The 12,226-nt window shown below is 38.5% G+C and overlaps 1 pseudogene; it reads right to left on the reverse strand.

Moving 5' to 3' along the window:
• The window catches only part of LOC149226714 (LRR receptor-like serine/threonine-protein kinase FEI 1), a 132,758-nt pseudogene that overhangs the window by 66,445 nt on the left and 54,087 nt on the right, over positions 1-12,226 (reverse strand).

Below are 12,226 nucleotides of genomic sequence, written 5' to 3' on the forward strand. Positions count from 1 at the left end.
CACCAAATACAACAAAATGGCACTGACAATGCTATACCGAAATCAGTGGTCAAGTTAGAAGATTTATATGATTTGAAAAGTCGGTTTAAAAGGTCCGCCAATGCTAAACTTTACAGTTCTACCCTGAACTATGAATTAGTAAACCTAGGGACCGATCAGAAGCCACAAAACGTTAACCTAGGCCACGGCCTAGCCCCTGAAGAGAAATCAGCATATATCCGTCTTCTGAGACAGTACAAAAACGTTTTTGCCTGGAATTACGATGAGCTGAAGACTTACAACACTTCTATCATTCAACACACTATCCCTATGATTGACAATGAAAAACCTGTCCAGCAGAAGCTCAGAAAAATACACCCTAACTTAGAAAATCAGATAAAAACTGAGCTTAATAAGTTGTTGAGAGCCAGAATAATTTTCCCCGTCAGGCATTCCAAATGGGTATCCAATATGGTACCCGTTAGGAAGAAAAACGGAGACATTAGAATCTGTATTGATTTCCGAAATCTCAACAAAGCATGTCAGAAAGATAACTTTCCCCTCCCACCTATTGAACAAATATTACAGGCAGTAGCAGGCTCAGAATTAATGTCTTTCCTGGATGGATTTTCAGGATACAATCAAGTACTGGTGCATCCCGATGATCAGTTAAAAACTACGTTCCGAACCAAATGGGGCACTTATGCATATCGGAAGATGCCATTTGGTCTGATCAATGCTGGAGCTACCTTTCAGAGAGCCATAGACATCGCGTTTAAAGGGTTAGTCAATAAATCAGTAGTGATTTACCTGGATGACATAACAGTGTACTCCAAAAAACGAAGCAACCATCTCAAAGATTTGAAGCAAATCTTTCAAAGATGTTTAAGGTATGGGATCTCACTTAACCCGAAGAAATCTTTTTTCACATTAAGTGAAGGGAAATTGCTAGGATTCATAGTGTCAAAATCTGGTATTCACATTGAACCTGACAGAATCAAAGAAATTTCCGAGATATCCATGCCCCATAACAAAAAGACCATGCAATCTTTCCTGGGACAGATCAATTTTGTAAAAAGGTTTGTCCCGGATTTTTCACGTATTATTTCTCCTTTACAAAAAATGATAAAAAAGAATTCAAACTTTAAATGGGGTCTAGACGAGCATGAAGCATTCAACTTGATCAAACAAGCCATCATCAACGCTCCATCTTTAGCAACCCCAAATTTTTCAGAACCTTTTATCTTATACACGTTTGCCTCAGAGAAATCTTATGATGCGATTTTAACTCAAGCGAATCAAGAAAAGGTAGAAGCTCCAATCGTATTCTTTAGCTCGAACTTACAAGGTGCTGAACTTAATTACTCAGACGTAGAGAAACAGGCATATGTTGTTTTCAAAGCAATCAAATATTTCAGACCTTTCTTGCTAAAAACCCATACCAAAGTCATAGTACCGTTCCCAGCGGTAAGAAACCTCCTGATACAGAAGGACGTGGGCGAAAAGAGAGCGAATTGGATCACCGCCTTACAAGAATATGATCTTGAGATCAAGCCAGCACACATCGTGAGAGGTCAAGGCTTCTGCAAGATGTTAGCTGGAGCATCGCAAATTCCTGAAAACTCATCTGAAGAGGTACACACGTATGAGGTAAGCCTAAACGACGCAGAATCATTATATGCTGACACCATTTATTTTCTTAAGAACGGGTATGCTCCATCTCACCTAGATCACACCAAGAAGAGAGCCCTGAGATTGAAAGCTAAACAATACCAGCTCATAAATGATGTTCTGTTTAAAAGAAATTACGATTATGTGCTTCTTAGATGTCTTGAGAAAACTGAAGCCGAAAAGGTTTTGCAGGAACTTCACGATGGACTAGCAGGTGGACACTATGCTGGAGAAGCCACCGCCCATAAAATCTTGCATGCATGATATTACTGGCCCACGCTGTTCAAAGACTCATACAACTACGTAAGGAAATGCCAAGTCTGCCAGACTGCTGCACGGAAACAAAAGAAGTCATCCATGCTACTGCAGCCGGTTAACATTGAGCAACCGTTCAGTCAATGGGGCCTGGACATAATAGGTGAGATCATTCCTCACTCTTCTAAACAGCATAGGTATATCCTCACGGCAACTAACTATTTTACCAAATGGGTAGAAGCAGTTCCTCTCAAGACAGCTAATTCTGAAAACATTATTGAATTCATAGATCAGTTTATCATCACTAGGTTTGGATTGCCAACGACCTTAATGTTTGATAATGCATCATATTTTTCTGGAAATGCAATGACTGAGTTTGCGCTCAAAAGAGGGTTCGAACTGAAGTATTCTGCCAACTACTATCCGCAAGGTAACGGGTTGGCCAAATCAACAAACAAGAACCTAATCAGGATTATTAAAAAGACAGTCGACCAAAACCAAAAGAATTGGCACAAAACGCTGGTAAATGCCTTATGGGCAGATAGAATTACAAAGAAAGCTTCTATCGGCACTTCTCCCTTTAATTTAGTTTATGGGAGAGAAGCGGTTCTTCCGACTCACCTAGTCATTCCCTCTTTGTCTTTAGTGCAATACATTGATGAAGTACCTACTTCCTCCTTACAATTAAGACAAATGGAAATAACCAAACTAGAAGAACGACGAGAACAAGCTAAGGAAACCCATGCTCACCACCAAGTGCTAATAAAATCCTCTTTTGACTCAAACATAATGACCAGAAAAAAATTTCAGATGGGAGATTTAGTTTTAAAATGGGATAAGGCTCATGAAGAAAAGAGCAAACATACGAAATTCCAGAAGCTGTGACTTGGTCCTTTTCAGATTGTAGAGGTCATAGGCCCATCGACTTTTGTGTTGCAGGATTTAACAGGCAGGAGAGATTCTCTGCCTGTGAATGGACAAATTCTCAAAATGTATTTTCCATAGAAGAGAAATCTTCTAATTTTTGTAGGATAGATTTAATTTTTAGTTTTTATTTTGTTTTGTTTTTCTCTTTTTTATGAATAAAACCGGTTGTAAATGATCCTTTAAAAGGCTTCATGAAAGAGCACGCCAATTCTCTATCAGATTTTGATTTCGCTTATACAAATAGCAAAATTTTTGAAAAATCTGAAATTTATTATTGACAAATAGAGTTAACTTCACCTTGATTACGATGCTAGTTTCAACCTCTAAAAAACTTTGACAAAAGCAACCTTTGGTAAAGAATTGTTTTGTGTCAGCACAATGAAAGGTATCATCAATAATAAAATAAGTATTCTCTGCAAAACTGTTGTTTTCAAAAACTCTATTATTGTCGTCCAGAGCTTTCTTAAGGAAAAACAATGACTTCCTCCCTGCTAAAAGGAAATTGCAGCATTCAGAGAAACAATCCAAGGAAAACACTATATCTCAAAGAATAAGAGGTCTCATCACGAGTCGGCTTATCATGATCACAGATATTATAACTTGCTGACTTTGCCAATACTGTCTATCAAAACAGGGCAACGACTTAAGATTGTTGCAATCAAAAGACAAGAGGTCTCATCACGAGCCGGCTTGTTCAGCAAAAGTGTAAATCAAGTGAATGACTGTGTCATAATTTGGCCACCAAACCAAGACATTGTTCTTTAGAGAATAATAAAAAATAAAAATAAAAAAAGGAAAAAGTGTCAAAAAGGATTTTTCTCTGGAATATTGAGAGTAACCTCAAGCAGGAAAAAGGATCATTGCTGGATAACATGGTAACCCTGTCGAGGCTATGGACGCTTGCGGGCAGCAGAGGCTCTACCTACGACAAATGAGCATACTTTTAAGCCAGTACGCAGAGAAGACCTTATTTTATCTTTAATCAAGACCAAGTAATGTCTGGTGCGAATGCAAGAAAAAGCCTGAGGAAGCAAGCAATTGGGATATAAAAAAGGTTGAGACAAAGTATCGTTGACAAGGTGAGGGGTAATCTACTCTATCTGTCCATAACAAAATTTAGACATATAAAAATTTTGTTGTTTCGGAAGTGAACGGTCAATAGAAAAGCAGAGATAACTGGTTCTTCACAGTGAATCGCCATTGTTGTGGTCACCAACAACCCCCCTCTTTGTTTGATATTAGTAATAACATCAAGCAAAGGGGGACCCTTAACCAAAAATCCAAAAAATATTTTGTTTAAAAAATATTTTGTATTAACTCCCTAAGAGCTATATCGCGTCGCAAAGGTAGAGAGAAGCGTTTTCCCAAAGCACATAAATACACTGAAAAAGAGCGACGCGAGAACCCATCGCATCGCGTGCATTAAAAGCGCTCAAAAAGGGAAAACCTAAGGAATCGCCGACGGCCGATATGCGACGTCGCACGTCGCAATGTCGCATAAGCAGCACAGAGTGATAAAGTGAAAACCTTGCGATCTGCGATCATACAAAACTGCGATCTGCGATATTGGCAATTTGCGATAACACTTAATGACGTCGTAGTCCTCGATACTGCGATTCCAATCGCAGAAAGGACTCATCGCAAGAATTCTCCGACATAAACGGTAAACCCAAGATTGAGCGCGCACCTTAAGGGAAATTAATGATCGCATGCTTGAGTATCCAAGAATGATTGTATCGCGTTTTTCGAAGAGTCAAATCATGATGAGTGTTAGAATTACGCATTCATTAGAACTTAATGCTTTCATGTCAATCTTTTTGTCATTTCTCTTCTTCTTTGCGTAAACTGCAAGACATGTAACTGATATAAATCTATATGCAGGAAAAATCTAAGGAAAAGAGGAAAGCGCCAATGGGGTAACAGAGAGAAGATGCCTCCGCAAATGGATGCCGCATGCAGCAGGACCGCGGATTCCAGGGTATCACCCAACAGGCACTGATGAAAATAAACTATCTAAGACTCAGAGTCAAAGGCACACAAAAGCAGCATGTTTGCAAAAGATCTTGAAGCTTAGACTGGGTAAAGCAAAAAGAGAAACGCAAAAGAAGGAGGACGCTCCAGAAAAGCCTGGAACAAAGAACGGAAGCAATTCTCGATACAGGGGATTGTCCATACAACGCGACTCCTAACTCATTGAGTCATTCACACGACCGGAAACCGAAATAGCAACAGGAAAATCAATTCGAAAGGAACCTGGGTTGTACTAAGTGTACGCACAGCGAATACACCCAGCTAGAGAAAGGTTTTCGAAAATATGTTCTAGTCTGTCAGAAAGAGGTGTCAGCTCTTGTTATTTCTAATTTTCAAGCTCGAACAAAAGGAAAGGACAACCTGCTGACTCTTTCACGGCGAACAACGCATTGCTTACAGCACTAAGGAGCAGATACAGAAACGGTTAGAAATTAGATTTGATTTTTAGAAATAAATTTGCTTTTAGTAAAAGGGCGGTCATTTGAAGCCGTTCCCTAAATTTTTGTAATTAAGATTAATTAGTTAGTAGTATTTAACCCTTCTCATGGCATTTGGAGAAGGGTCCGGAAATCTGTCAAAAAACTTGTCCTCAGAACATGCACTTTTGCACCCTCCGAGGGGGTTTTTGATGAATGGATGGATTGAGATTTATTTATGTTTGCATTTTAATGTCTGTTACTGATGTTGCACTTCTGTACTCTTATCAGATATTAGAACAAGTAGAAATAAATCGTTATTGCTTGAAGTTTATTAGTGAAATCAGTCATAAATGGTACTTTTATCTCTTGACTAATTTCTGCTTATATTCCTAAAGTGATATGCAGCTGAGTTCTTTATATGTTAATGTATGAATGTGTGTATTACCATTTGGCACTTCTGTACGGTGGAGTCATTTATTTGTTCTTGACATATGAATAACTAATTATGCAATATGTTGTTCACAACTGTTTTGCCTAACCTTTTATGCAGAATGGTTTATCTTAATGGATTTCTATTCTTATGATAGCTGAATGATCTTTATTACCAGCTATTGTTCGAAATCTTTTTAGATCGCATAATAGAAGAAAAATACCCCGGGTTAGCGTAGATTAGATGTATTGTTTTTCATTAGATTACAATAGCATAGAGTTAGTTTAGAAGTTAGAATTAAATTAGCTTAAAATACCCCTAGATCAATACCATCAAACTCTACACACACACACACCCCTCACGTTGGGAAACTGGTCCCATTACCCCCAATCGGACCCGCTACACCAAAATGGCATGGAGCCGCCAACCAGGTTCCCGACCGGGTGGGTATCCCCCTTGTTGTTGACCCGATTTCGGGGCCCTCAACACGATGCAAACCCCCAAGCTTCACAAGGGTGCCCTCCAGAAGTACTGTTGAACGTGATGCAACGTCAACCTTAGGTGCCACAGGATTCCCCTTCGCAACCACCTATGTAGATCCCTAGGATAGGAAACTAAAGACACCAACTCATATCAGAAGCCAGGCAAAACAGTCCTGAGGTAGGATCTAACAAGTAAGAGAGGGGGTATCTCTCATCCTTATCTTCATGAACCCTTGTGCTTAACTCCCAGTCACAGAGCTTTCCTGATCTCCCTAACACTATTGGATTTCGCTCTTTAATCAGACTTCTATGTTTTACAATTTAGAGTGGCCTTAGAGATTTTACTCTCCTCTTGCCTAATCCAAGGCCCTAAATAAACCTAAAACTTGTTAGCGTATTCTGATGACAATACAAAAAGTTCTAGTTTATTTTATTAAGCGCTTGATTTTAAGTGGCTATTCTTTTAAGTCGAAGGGACAATATGGAAATGAAACCAATGGCGTTTGTATGATGCAAAAGAAATTAATGAAAAACTAACTTATATGAAATGCACTTGTTTTTTCTTCGATGAAAAGCAATTTCTACTTGGGTTCTAAGAAACTTCTATAAAGAAAAAACTTTTTCCTTTTATATTCTTACAGCAGACTTCACACTCACAAAAACTAATAAGACTATTGATGCTTTAATAATGCAAAACTCCCCTAGTGCAAGGTTTACATGATAATGTAAGATTGTAGATTAGTCTAAAAAGAAACGAAGGCAATTGTTTATAACTTTTAATAAGACAACTTAAGTGCTTGAAAAGAATGCAAGTTTCAAATACAAATTTTCCTCCAAACAAGCAAGGAAATCTCGAGGAAACTTTGTAAGTTACCAATTCAACACAAATGAAAACTTAAAAAAAAATGGTTTCAACTTGCACTAAATGATCCAAAAGTAGCAAAAGATCTTTGAGAAACTGACCAAGAAGGTAGGAAAGAAACACTTTCTAATTCATCGAAAAGAAACTTTCAAAAAGAAAGAAAAGGTGTAAGGCCACGAAACGACAAAAATCAAAGCAACTAGACCAATAATCAAGCTTGACACAAAGATTGAAAACAATCTTATGTTCTAGAAGACTAGAACAATCAAGAACCTCTATAAGAAGTCTTGTGTGTTCAAACACAAATCATAAAACTCACTCGAAAGCAAACCTAGGCCAAAACTTTTCAAAGCAGAAGAGAATTCAAAACAGTAAGCTCACTGAATAATTAAATTGTAAAGACAGAAACTGACCACTTAGAAACCAAACAAGCTAAGAAACAAATCTTTCTGGGTAGAGAGATTTGGAAAATGCATGAAAAAAATGGTATACGCGACTGTGTTCCAGCATAGGTGTGTGTACATACACTTTTGACAAAAGAAACTCACGTATATGCAGTTTCACTTCACAGAAACAAACGTGTGTACGCTACTGTAAACAGACAAAGATGCGTATACTAACTTTTGCAAGAAAAATAAAAAACAAGGCTTGATCAAAAAGATCAAACTTGAGGTCTGAGTTCCTACAGGAGCGAGAAATACTATCACAGCAAGCAAACCAAGAACTGAGCCCTAATTGACATTGAACAACCCAAACTAGGAATAACAAGATTGTTATCCCCAGCGGAGTCACCAATTCTGTTACTGGACTAAGTACCCTAGGGTTTTGGGTTGGAACCCCAACAGAAAAAAACCAATCCACAGTAAGAAACACGCATACAACTCAGACAACATGCTTATATAAACAAACTATGTGATAACGATCATACCTAGATGTCCTTCGTTTGGGTAGTTCCAGCAGGGTTCGGACCCTCTGCAACTCCTAATGATCTTAGAATCTACAAATCAACCAATTCAAACATACATAGCAGCATATAATAAAGCATTTTAATGAAATCAACTTATATCATATAAAAAAATGGTTAGCTATACATCAAAATAATCATTCATACATGAATTACAACAACAACATCTGATGCACAAATAAAGTCAATCTCAAAAACATGATAGTGTTTCTTTTTATTGTAGAAAGCTATAATAGATACAAAAAGAGTTCACCTGAATCTTCTTCTTCTGGCTCCAAGCGGAACCGTCCTCCAGATCTATCCAGTCCTAGTCTTCAACAACCTCCTTCCATAACCAATACCATGATATCTCAAGCAAGTGGGAGAATATCAACACTCAAGGAAACAAGGGTTTCCTGAACTTGGGGAAGTGCTTGAAGCACAGGGATACTTCAAACTTGGTGAAGGGATAATCTCAGTATATTAATTCTATCTCTTCTCTCCTCCTTAAGGCCTTCTCTTAGAAGTCTATTTATACTTCTCCCAATTAGTTTTTTAGTTGGGAAACAGTTGGGCCACGAGAACTAGGAGGTAATCAATAGGTAAAACCCGTGAACTCCACCCATAGTTAAGGAAATTTAATTTTTTTAAGTTTTTTAACACATATAAGCTGGTTGGGTATTGACTAACCCATGTGTACACGCTTTTATCACAGGGAAAAGTAGCATACAGGGAGTAAAACACTGTTTTTAAAATATTTGGACCAAGTTTGGAAGGAGGGGATGCCCTAGGCCATAAACCAAGCATCACAAATACCAAGGCTGATATTTGGAGATATAACAGATCCCCTAGGTCTCTTTGAGTACACGGATTCTCCTTACTAACTCTCTGTCTCTGTTGATCTCTGTCTCAGCACTGCATGTCCTATCTTCTATCTTATGTGGCTTTAAAGCCAATCTGTGTTGTCTATTCATTTCCTCTTCTCGGGCTTTCTGCCTCCTAGCCTCTGTCCACTCGAATCCCCCTTCTGGGCATTAAATAATCATTTCTAACATTTTTAGGGGAGGTGGCCACCTATTCTGCAACGGAAGAGTCCAACTGGCTGTTGAAATCCCTTAAACAGCCATTCTCTGGTTACACAGAGAAATGCCTTCAAACTCGGGAAAATCCACCACAACACAGTCTTTCAGACTTCAAACATTCATAAATTCACCTTATATTTCTATCGGATCTGCCTTTAGGTTGACTTTGCATCTCCACCGTTGATCTGGGAGATCTAGATCCAATGATTGTGGTTCATTTCTGGCGGCCCTTTCGTATGAGGGTTAACTGCCCGATGAGGGTGGTTTTCTCTCTCCTCAACCTTCACACGTGGCATCCAATGTATGGGATCGGGCAGAGCCCAGCCCAAACCACTTACTGCTTTATTCCTCCCGAAATCCCACTTGTTTTGTGGATTTCCTTTTCATTTTGAAAATATGTAAAAACACTAAAAATCCCATAAAAATGGCTATGGGCAGATTTGAAATATTATTCATTTTCATTCCCCAACGCTTTCGGGTCTGGTTTTCATCGGATCGGTGCTCCCCTTCAGGTTTCGTTTAAAAAAAAAACATGCAAAAATACATTAAAAATGCCATTTGGGGGATATCAAATCTTATAAAATAGTGTTTATATTTCCATCAGGTCTGGCTATTGCATCGCACATATGTACATATGTATGTCCCCGCTTCATTTTGTTTTCCGATTGCGATATCGTGATGCGATTTATCACAATTGCATATTACGATAACCTCGGCCCATTTGGTGAGCGCTCTATTGTGGTTTGCCGACACGATGTTGTGATGCAACATGGGCTGTCGATCTGCGCACTTGATCAACGATCCTCGTTGACCCCACTGATCGCTATTGCATATCCCGTGTGGTCTTCACCGATAGCCTTCACTTGCCACTGCCGATTGTGATTTGCTGACCAGATCTGGACCATTGATCGACCAGATCTGACAGCTACTGTGCATTACTCCTTTGACCACCGATAAGCCTGGTTTCCACTATTTCTTGGTGTTTTTGGGTCCCAATAGTGTTTTCTGTTGTTTTAAGTGATTTTGAAAACTTAGAGAGTTCTTGGATCCATTTTGGATCACGTCTTCCCATTGAAAAAGCTTTTGGACCACCAAAATTTGGTTTGTAAGCATCAATCAAGTGAGGATATAGCTTCCTCACTTGCCCAATCTCTATCCATTTTGCACTACTTGGTTTTGAACCTTTGAGTCCAATTATGAGGTACTCAACATTCCCTCTACACTTAGTTCTCACCTTCCTATCCAGAACTGTATCTTTCTATAACTCATTGAGATATTTAGGCAACAGATCATCAATAGAAGGCAACTGACTTTCTCTTTTGGATCTTCAATCAATGAAGGTTCAAATAGTCTCAAGTTTTTTTGCGTTAACCACTGAATAGATGTGCATGTAAGCTGGAAAATCAAGGCAAAAAGCATTCTCACCAATTTTCTCAAGTATATTTAAAGGCCCATACCTTATTGGCTTCAGCTTCTTACCTTCAACTTGCATTCTATCTTTGTTGATGTACAGCCAGACTTGATCACCAACTTGGAAGCTATGCTCAATTCAATGCTTATCATGCCTTGCCTTGTACTTTTCTTAGCTCTTTTCCAATTGTTCCTACACTATCTGGTGAATTTCTTGGATCTATTCAATGAACTTGGTTTCTTTGTCCACATCACTATGTCCATCAATTACTATGTCTTTACTAAAGACAAAATCCAAGGGAGATCATGGTGTAAACCCAAAACAAGTCTCAAAAAGAGATCTTTGTGTAGAAGAATGTTTAACATGGTTGTAAGCATGTTGCACATAACATAAATGATCATCCCAAGGCTTGGGATGCTTGCTGCAATAGCCCCCGAGCAACTGGATCACTGTCCTGTTGACCACCTCTGTTTGGCCATCTGTTTGTGGGTAAAATGTTGTGCTCTTCTTCAGTCTGGTGTCCATCAATACCCACAGACTTGACCAAAACTTCCCAACAAATCGAGAATCTCAATCAGATACTATGGAAGTGGGTAACCCAAAATGCACCCAAACATGCTCAAAGAACAACTTTACTGTTTGTTCAGTTGTAATCTACTTGTTACAAGGTATTAAAATACACATTTTCTTGAACCTATCCACAATAACATATAAATAGTCATTATCTTTTCTAGATGTTGGCAGTCCCCCAACAAAGTCCATGGAAACACTTTCCCAAGGATGAGAAGGAACTGGAAGTAGAGTGTACAAGCCTAGTTTTCTATTGCTAGGCTTACTTTTAGCACACATGGTACACCCTTTAATATATTTAGAAACTGTTTCAAGCATTCTTGGCCAATAGCAGAATCTTTGCAGTTGTGCAACTGTTTTACCTACACCAAAATGACCTAATATTAGAGAAGTATGTGCTTCTCATATTATATTAACTCTTTCAGTTTGTGGAATGCATAGCTTTCCCAAATGATACAAGAGTTGGTCCTTAATATGATAATCCAATTCTTCTACTTGTTTGCCATGACTTAAAGTTGCATATACATCTTGAGCATCTTGTTCAATGTAGCTTTCATGCAATACTGAATTATGCTTAAGTATAGTAGATGCATTTATGATTGGTCTAGACAACATATCTGCATAATGGATCGTAGATTTCTGTGGTTTGGTTTTTTAGAATCTGAACTCGGATATTCCATAGTTTTCATGTTTGCTTTGTCGACGTTTCGAGTCTAGACCAAGACTCATCATCAGGACTTGCTTTACAAAGGAGAGAGATAGTAGTGATAAATAAGGTTAGGTTGAGATGTCCAGTCTGAGAGCCGACCAGCATAATGATTTGAATATAATCGCCATAACAAAATTCTACACCTACGTATTTCAAGGCGAATCACAGAAATCTACAATCCATTATCTTGACCTTGTATGGAGGGGAAACATGTAAGAAGATACGTAATCTCGAAAAGACAAGGGTTAAAATACAAAGGAAAGATAATGGATTGTAGATTTCTGTGATTCGCCTTGAAATACGCAGGTGCAGAATATTGTTATGGTGATTATATTCAAATCATTAGGCTAGTCGGCTCTCAGACTGGACATCTCAACCTAACCTTATTTATCACTACTGTCTCTCTCCTTTGTAAAACAAGTCCTGATGATGAGTCTTGGTCTAGACTCAAAACG

This window comes from Pinus tabuliformis, chromosome J (assembly GCF_031772625.1).
Source record: "Pinus tabuliformis cultivar Carrire ecotype Pingquan chromosome J, CPIR1, whole genome shotgun sequence".
Taxonomy (NCBI): domain Eukaryota; kingdom Viridiplantae; phylum Streptophyta; class Pinopsida; order Pinales; family Pinaceae; genus Pinus; species Pinus tabuliformis.